This window comes from Vigna unguiculata, chromosome 9, assembly GCF_037176805.1.
Source record: "Vigna unguiculata cultivar grain cowpea cultivar isolate G323 ecotype 2 chromosome 9, ASM3717680v1, whole genome shotgun sequence".
In the NCBI taxonomy this organism is placed as follows: Eukaryota; Viridiplantae; Streptophyta; class Magnoliopsida; order Fabales; family Fabaceae; genus Vigna; species Vigna unguiculata.
The window spans coordinates 34,111,408-34,120,532 of NC_140800.1; the positions used below are offsets into that span (position 1 = coordinate 34,111,408).

General features: G+C 29.0%; 1 long non-coding RNA gene across 1 annotated transcript; it reads left to right on the forward strand.

The window, feature by feature from the left end:
• The first annotated feature begins 3,960 nt into the window (after positions 1-3,960).
• LOC146883932 (uncharacterized) lies at positions 3,961-4,907 on the forward strand. The gene is made up of 3 exons (XR_014984322.1): positions 3,961-4,138; positions 4,226-4,287; positions 4,454-4,907. It is a non-coding gene; the product is annotated as an uncharacterized LOC146883932 (long non-coding RNA).
• The last annotated feature ends 4,218 nt before the right edge of the window (positions 4,908-9,125 follow it).

Below are 9,125 nucleotides of genomic sequence, written 5' to 3' on the forward strand. Positions count from 1 at the left end.
TATTTTTTATTTCACATAGATCATTTTGTAGACCAAAAGTGTAATTTGAATATATCTTAAGGCAAGCTGACATTGGACAAAAGTTTTTACCGTATAAATCCAACTATACGTGGCGCAATTCAGATTTCATATCTTTAGGTAATAAATTTCATAACTTAATTGATTTATGAAAATTCTATATAAATTTGTTAAATATAATTTTTTAATTAATTTATATAAAGACCTTTTATTTTTTGTAGGTCGATACATTTAAAGATCTCATATTATTTAACAGTTGAGTTAAATATAGTTTATATGCTCTTTTCTTTTAAATTATTAAACTATATTATAGAGACAAAGTTACAAAACATTAAATTTCAAAACTAATAATACTTCTAATAGATTTTTTTTTTATTTGAAAAACATGGCTGATTCTAATAATATTGTCTTAATCTGTATAATAACAATGAAAAAGAAAAGAAAAAGAAAAAATAGTTGAAAGCCATTATTACATCCCATCTATCTTCTTCATTGAGGGAATGAGATGGAATGAATAGTTTTAATTGTTTTTCATAATTAATTTAGACAGATGTAACACATGGCAACACAAATCACATACAATATATGTCTATCTATCTCCTTTTAATAATAATAATAAATTAGTATTATTTTACAAAAATCCTTTATATATATATATATATATATATATATATATATATATATATTATTTGTAAGTAAATTAGAATAAATATATTGATAGAGAGTTATGAAAAAAGTTATTATTGAACGAAAACATTTGATATTTATAGGTTACCATTTATATTGGTGCAATTATTATTATGGTTCAATGTAGTTTTTCATTAATGGAAACTTAAAAAAATACATGATTTAGGTGAGTCCCTAACTAGATTTTCGAAGTTTTTTAATTGTGCGAACCAAAATTTTATTTTTCAGTAGTTTAGGGATCTGTTAAATAATTAAACTTTGAACCCGACAGTTGAACTATCCGGAAATTTGTACTTAAAATATTAATTTATATTTAAGAGAACCTTACTTAAAATATACGTAAGGCCCAAATAAAAAATTGATTTTAAACTTTTACAAGCTAACTGTAATCTTCCCAAAGCATAATAATTTATTTAAAATTTTTCAGATAATTCAGGAATACAAATTAATTTAACTTTCTTTACTAATGTATAAATTTACTAAGTAAGTTAATATTCCTGAATAATATTTGTAATACATAAACTTTGTAATGATATAAGTATAAGTATTAACTGGTGGATAAATTTATATTATATTTACTTATAAAATAATTTTGTATAATTGAGGTAAAGTTCTTTTCTTAATATAGGAGAGATGAATGAAGTTATTATGAAAGTAATTATTATTGAGCCATTTTCTATCTCATTTCTTTAATCTATCTAATTGAACATGATTATATATAAATTAAGAAATAATAAAAAGTGAAAATGGGTATTTATTTAAGGGACTATTTGATATTAGATTTTTTTGTTTCCATATTCCGAATAATCCCAATAAGAGAATTTTCGGTGACAAATGATTACGAGAATACTTATATAAATTTTTTAGAATTAAAAAAAAAGTAAAATAGCATTTTGTTATTAAAAAAAAATAATCGTTCGTCCCATTATTTAAATTTCTCTACTAAAAGTAAATAACTTATTTATCACCTCTCCGACCGAGTAGTTTTCTTTTCGAAAATAATTTTTTGACTATTAAATTTTTGACAACTTTCTCTTATAATTTTAGGTGATATTTTTTGAATGATTTTCTATTATTTTATTTTTTTCATTCTCAATCTTTCAAAATCAAAACCACTTTAAAAAAATGACACATTATATTATAAAAAAAATTATCAAAATTTAATAATTTTCTTAATTGTACAGGAGAATGAAGTAACTGTGAGAGTTAACGCACATTCAAAGTCCAAACAGTAACACTGCATTCAAAACTCAACCTAAACTAAAAACAAGTGTATTTTTGTCTCATGAGACCTTGAAAAGCCATCATAGGAATATGTATTGTCAAAGGAAAAAAAAATGGTTAAAGTTAGGTTTTTTCCATTCTCTACACATTTTTGAGTTTTAATGGAGAAGGGATCAAATATGGGTACCTTTCTTACTTTTAAATTAGTTCAGACAAAGTGCTTCTAAGCTTTTCTGATCTCACTCCCACCAAATGTATCTCATAAACCACTGCTTTCCATGTGAATCAGATTCGCTATTCTCACTTTTCTCTTCTATTTTCATTTCTTCTTAATCCATCTTCCATCTCTAATTACTAATTACGAATCACTAATCTCAGAACAAACTCATCATGCATTTCTAAAACTATCTTAGTTTCAGAAGATTTCAAAGCATATACATGAACAAAATAAAATTCCAATTGTAATGGGAGAAAAGTTATAGAAAGAACTGTATTAAAATTTTGTCCCACAGAAAATCACACTAAGCTTCCAAAATGAACAGCATCTCCACTTTGAGCATCTCTGTAGTGACTCAATGCATTAATCTCTCACTTGACTCTTCAGTTCCAGATTTAGAAAACAGTGTCACTCACATATGCAATGTCTTTGTGTGGATAAAAATGGTTCAACACACAAAAATATGCACCCTTCTCTGTTTACTCCAATTAAGAGCAGTGCATATTTGCCAACACTACATTTTTGTAATTCTGCGATGGCTTTTTTCCAGTTGAAACAAACACTGCATATAGTTTATTCTTTATTCCAATTGTTGGTATGAGCAATGCTAAACCACACAAATCAGAATGGTAGTATAAGGAATTGAGCAGATGCGTCTATGGGCAAAGATTATATAAGATATGCAGGCAAAGATAGAAGCAATTGTGCATGGAAAAATCTTCATCATCATGCGTGCAAAGAATATTATTGATGGTACTTAGGGCACTGTCAAGTTCTAACTCCAATGGAACCTTTTTGGTTGTATAGTACGTACTTGAAGGAACAAGATGCTACATATGCACGTGGGAATATCTCTAGTGTTTTGCTATTTATAAGGCCTAATATTATAGTCTTCTGTTGCACACATTACAAGTTTCATACTATATTTGCTAAAAGCAGAAAAAGTTTTTAGGAAGCCTAACTACTCCATTTTTGAAACAATCATTACCAGCAACGTATAGATTATGGTCTCCTAAAGGATGATTAAGTTAACAATTTTCCTTGCCTTAAATGTAGGATTAAACCTGTAATGGTAGTTGAAAAACAAACACTGCATATTAGTGCATGCACCCACTAAGGGGCATTCCACATTAATTCAACTCTCTTCTTGCTCCCTATTTGAATTTTTCTGTAGCCCACTCTCCATCTCTGTCTCCATCCATTGACTATATAGAAAGTGACGAAGCGAAATGTGAGGACTCAAACCACCATTCCACCAAAGTGGTGATAGGTACCACGGAAAGTTTGAAATACACGACAACCTTTTACCAGCTTTCACCACCCAATTCATCTCAATGTGGTCTTCACCATATTCATCGATAAATAGACAAGCACACACGATTATGCATCAATGGTGCGTCTTATACTGATCGTAACAGGGAAAGAAAATAACTTTACTTGTAACCAAAGTAGAAAAGTAATTTTTGGATCAACCCATGTATCCCTAAGAGTTAATCTCCCGAAAGATTTAAAAATGGACATGTTCGATGGAAACATATACTTGGAAATCAAATCAAAATCTCTAACAACGTGATTAAGAGATAAGATTATGTTGGTAAAAACTGTAATTAGTATATAGCCATGTTGACTTGGGAAAAGGTGGAGAAGCTGATTTTGAGCCATGCAGGAAATGTTGGGAATGTGCACATGCAAACAATCACTATCTTTTCTTTGACGCAATTATGTATAGTCCTACAGAATAGTACAGTTGACTTAAGTGTTGTGCGTTAAAGCCTACAAGTTATTGCATTTCATCATCACCCTGTTGGTATTGGGTGGGGTACACCATCACAACACCACTCTCCTCTCCAATATTAAAAAGGGGTGTTCCTGCTTCCATTTCCCTGCCAAGACACGTATATTTTTCATACCTTCATTCCTCTGTCATGGCCCTTAAGATCAACACTTTCCTTCTACTTCTTCTCTTGCTCCTCCTTCCCTTCTCATCTTCAGGTCACCACCATCTTCTCTACCTATTTTCATACAATTACCTCTTTCTACACACACATATATAACACAAGAGTTTTTATTTCCTTACAGGTTTGGCTCAAGGCTTCAGGGAAAACATGCATCCTACTCATCATCATGGCTTAACTTTACAGGTACACCCCCTTGTCCTCTTGTTTTGTTACATGGTCAAGACATTTCATGTCGGAAACATACATGTTTGTTTGGTTTGGTTTGGTTTATAATGTGGTACATATATAGTTTCCACAATGTTTTATAAACTGACATGTTACTTTTTTCTGGTATTGGTTTTCAATGAAGGTGAAGTCAAGGAAGCTGTTTGGTCATGATTTTGTGTTGGATTATGATGAGGCAGGAGCCAACCCAAGGCACACTAAGAAACCTGGGAAGGGCCCTTGAAGACCTCGAAAGCTAATAATGAAATAAATGAACCTATATATATATATATATATATATATATATATATATATATATATATATATATATATATATATATATATATATATATATATATATATATATATATATATATATATATATATATATATACACTGTCATCTCTCTTCGTATTCAATGTTTTGGTCGTGTATGAGGAGATATGTAAGCGAGTTTCTTCATCGGAGTCACTACTTGTGTGTGTTATGAGGCAATAAATTAGCATCATATTTTATTTTATATATGTACACCAGATGCTTATCAATAGGCTATGAAATATCAGACCAGGAATATTATAATAAAGTTTTTGCTTTAGTAATCATGTTTGTGCTTTGTGGAAGTTCTCATAACTACAAGATTTAAGTCTCGTTCTTGAACTTAAAAGATGGATTTTGTTGTCGTCTCATAGAATCAACCTCGTAGAAAGAAAAAGTAGGAAGTTGCTGCAAAAAATACTTCAAATATGTGTCTCTTCTTCTCTATCACACCTCTTTCCATATGTATTTTTGGACAATCTACAAAGCTTCATTTTATATACCCATTTTAAAACACTTATTTTATCTTTCTTATTATCATATCATATGCTTTTTGTTCTTTATCCATGTATATATCTAGTATTAATTAATATCGTGGAAGTTGATGATTCATTTTTCCATATTTTCGTGTATAGAAAATGGTTTCAATATAACTTCCATATGTACAATTGTTTTTAGAGGTAATTGATATTTTTAAAACTACTTATATTGATATTTTAAGTTATATTTTTATTTATAAATGTAATAAAGAGTGTCAAAATATGATTTTTCATATTTTAAAGTATTGTTGCAGTCATCTTCATTACTCATCAAATACATTAATGTTAAATTAACACGAAATAAGATATCGTTTCATTTTCAATTCCTATAGAAGAAATTCATTTATAACTTATTCTTACTTATTAAAAGGGATTCTATCCAATTCATTTAAGTAATAAATTGTGAGAAAGGATTATCCAAAGTTAAAAGAATCGGGCAAAGTCTTATTATTAAGAAATATTTTGCAAGTAACGTGGGACATTCTATAACACGGCTTTTATAACTCTATCAACACTGAAATAAATAGTGTATCACAAGTCAAATTGATAGTGAATAGTTAGATATTAAACTTTAATGTAAGATTAAGATATGAAAAGATAAAATAATCCATAAACTAAGAGCATCTAGTACAAAGTGTTTAACCTGTTGCTTAATTAAAAGTAACCTTGTACATAAGATGCCGACATCACTATTAAATGCTAAGATCATCATGGATTGAAGAGTAAGATAATATAAATTTAACTAAAGACGAGGTCATCTCGACTAAGCTTGATAAGCTTGATTTTGATCCAATATAAATATAATCGTCTAAACTTGATTTTGATTCAATATAAATATAAGGTCACTTCAACAGTTGAATTGTAAAGCATTTACTACTATTTTATGGTAAAATCTATACTTTCTTAAAATAGCTCCGATGTAATTAATATATATATATATATATATATATATATATATATATATATATATATATATATTTCGAGAATGTTATTTGAACACACTTTTTTTACACTCATTTGACATAGTTCATGTGACATTTTTAAAATGAATTTTGATTAATAAATTTCAATGACACATCATTTTTGAATAAATTTTGAAAAAACCTAGCATTTCACTCTTTCGTTTTGACGTATTGTCCTTTGTGAAAAGCTTTGTTGCAGTTTGGCTCCATTGCTTTGTTGGATTCCTTGGTTCGTTGTGGTTGCTTTGTTGTCGTCGTCACTCTCACTGCATTTTTTGACTCCTTCTTTTCCTTCCTTTTATTGTTTCACGATTTGTGTTTGGTGTTTGTGTGAGTGATGTGGATTTAAGTGGTTCTAATTTTAAGGTACATATAACCCATGGCCAGTGATGGTTATATTAAAAAAGAATTTCTTTTTCTTTGGTGGTTTGGGATTGGGATATATTTGGTGATTTCAGTGTTATGATTGTAATGGTTTTCGGTTTGTGTAAGTGAGTTTGATGTATTGTAGTTGAACAAAGTTTTAAACAGGGTGAAGTGATGAGTACTTGTAGTTAAAGTGATTTCGTGGTTTGAGTTGTTTTTATTTGAATGATGTTTTAATTTGACTATATTATTGATTTCAGGTTGATTTTTTTTACAAAATATGATCTGTAGAAGCCATGGCGACCAAGTCTGATACATAACGGGTGCACATAACACAATTAAGTAATGAACAATTTATTACATTTTGTACAATTTTTTGATGTTGTTAAAGTGTACTAATGACATGAAGCTAACATTTCAAGTATGGCACGAGATTACTCCCATTCAACCAAACATGTAAGTGGTTTGCTTGATTTTTTTTGTTTTTGCCATAGTACTGGCTCTTTGAGTATCTACATTTTCATATTGAAGGTTGTGATTATGTGTGTATATAGCTGTGTGAGTGTTGTAGATATGATTGTGGGGTCATTGTTCTAAAGATGATTGAGTTGTGGGATGGTGTTCTGAAATATGATGGCAAAAGCATGCTTGAATACATCAATGTAAATAGGACCATATTAAATGTTTTCTACTGCTGTTAAATATTTAGACGCTGTTGTTTTGTGTTTTCATTGTTTAGTACGTCCTTGTATGACTAAATAAAGTTTGTTTGTGCAGGAATAGCTACAACAGACTAGGGAGAAATATGTGTGTGATTAGATACTAGATGAAGACAATATCCACAAGAATCCGTGTTTTAAGAGTTAGATTTATTTATTCCAACTTACTAATGTAAATTGTTATTTATTCGAAGATAGTGATGCATATTGTAAAAGATGTAAATTTACGTTGTAATAAATTGTGTTTGATGTTTAAAGGAAATTTTGTTTAAACATGTTAAAGAAACCTTTTCCGTATTAAAAATCAGTAAAACTTGTGTTTTTCATTACATCTTCGTAATAGTGGCAACAAAATAAGGATACCAAAGTTCATAGAAAATAAACAAAAAAGCACAAGATTTTATTGCAATGGAGCCACATCGAAGCAAAGAACCGACAACAAAAGCAATTGAGCCAAACTATGACCAATGTTTTGATAGAGGGAGGCGCAATGAAACGAATGAGAAATGCTAAGTTTTTTCAAAATTTATTCAAAAGTGTTGTGTCAATGAAATTTGGAACGCCACTTTGGAAGAAAAAAGGGTTAAGTCACCTCCTGAAAAAAATTAATCAAATTTCATTTTAGAAATACCACATGGGTTGTGTCAAAAAAGTATGTTCAAATATGAATATATATATATATATATATATATATATGTTTATTTCTATCATATCATATCATATTGTGTGACTACATATTAATATACCATAGTTCTAATTAATTGATTAACTTTTGATACTTCCGGCTTTTAGCTAATCTCTAATAATTTCTTGTCTTTTAATTTATTTTTCAAACTATCAGTTTGATTTTCAACAAATCATGTAAGAGATAGTCTGATAAAGTATACTCTTCCTTTCATTTTGTCCTTTTTCTTTCAAAAAAAAAAAAAAACTCAAACTAAAAATTATAATTAGTGTTTTTTCGTAAGAAACAATTTAAATATCTTATGCACTAATAATTTTCTTACGAAAGAAAAATCTTCAGTTGAAATTATTTTTGAATTCAATAAGTGATGAATGAAATGTTACGTATTTGCAAATCTTTTGACAATGTTGGAGATAGTTTGTAAGAAATCATAAATTAAAATATATTCAATACTATTAACTAAATTAACCAATTTTTTAATGAGTTAATAGATTTGATAGAAATTAGTAAAATATCTGGTTAAGTTGCGATCCATTTTGTTTACTCATTTGACAAACATCAACATCAAAGAATTTCCAATTCCTGTGGCTGACATAGCGTTTGAAAAAGAACTTGATTCATAGATAAAAGAAGGAAAAAAAGTTAGGTTCATGATGATTCTAATTGTGCACCTCCATACACGCATTTTTGGTGGTAAACATTCACAATGACATCACATTTTTCTCTTCCTTAATTTTGGTCAATTAATATTCAGTTTAAAAGTTAGTCTGTCCTACTTACCCAACACGTTGAAACCTACCATTTGTCTCATAACCCACACAAACTCCATTTCGACTTCGCAATCATGTCAATTCCTTCAACAATTTACTCAAAATATCACAATCCAAAACTTGTGAAATTAGAACAGCCCTTCCAATTGGATCCAGTTAAGAACACACTAAAAAATCTAGATTTCATCCAAAGTTGTGAAATTAGAACAACCCTTTTGCCTATCAAATTGGATCAACACAAAAGAAAATCTAAATCTAGATAATTTTGCATGTCTTGCAGTGTAGAAAATTTTAAGAGTCAAATGCTTGGTTTTCAAAAGAATATTTTTGAGTAAAAAGTTATTTGGGTAATTAGTTAACAAACAACCAAGGTGCATAAACTGTTCATGTTCAACTTAAAGAAGTCAAAACTCATTCACATGGTGTAATTAACAATATAATCTTGAGCATTGTGGACTTCA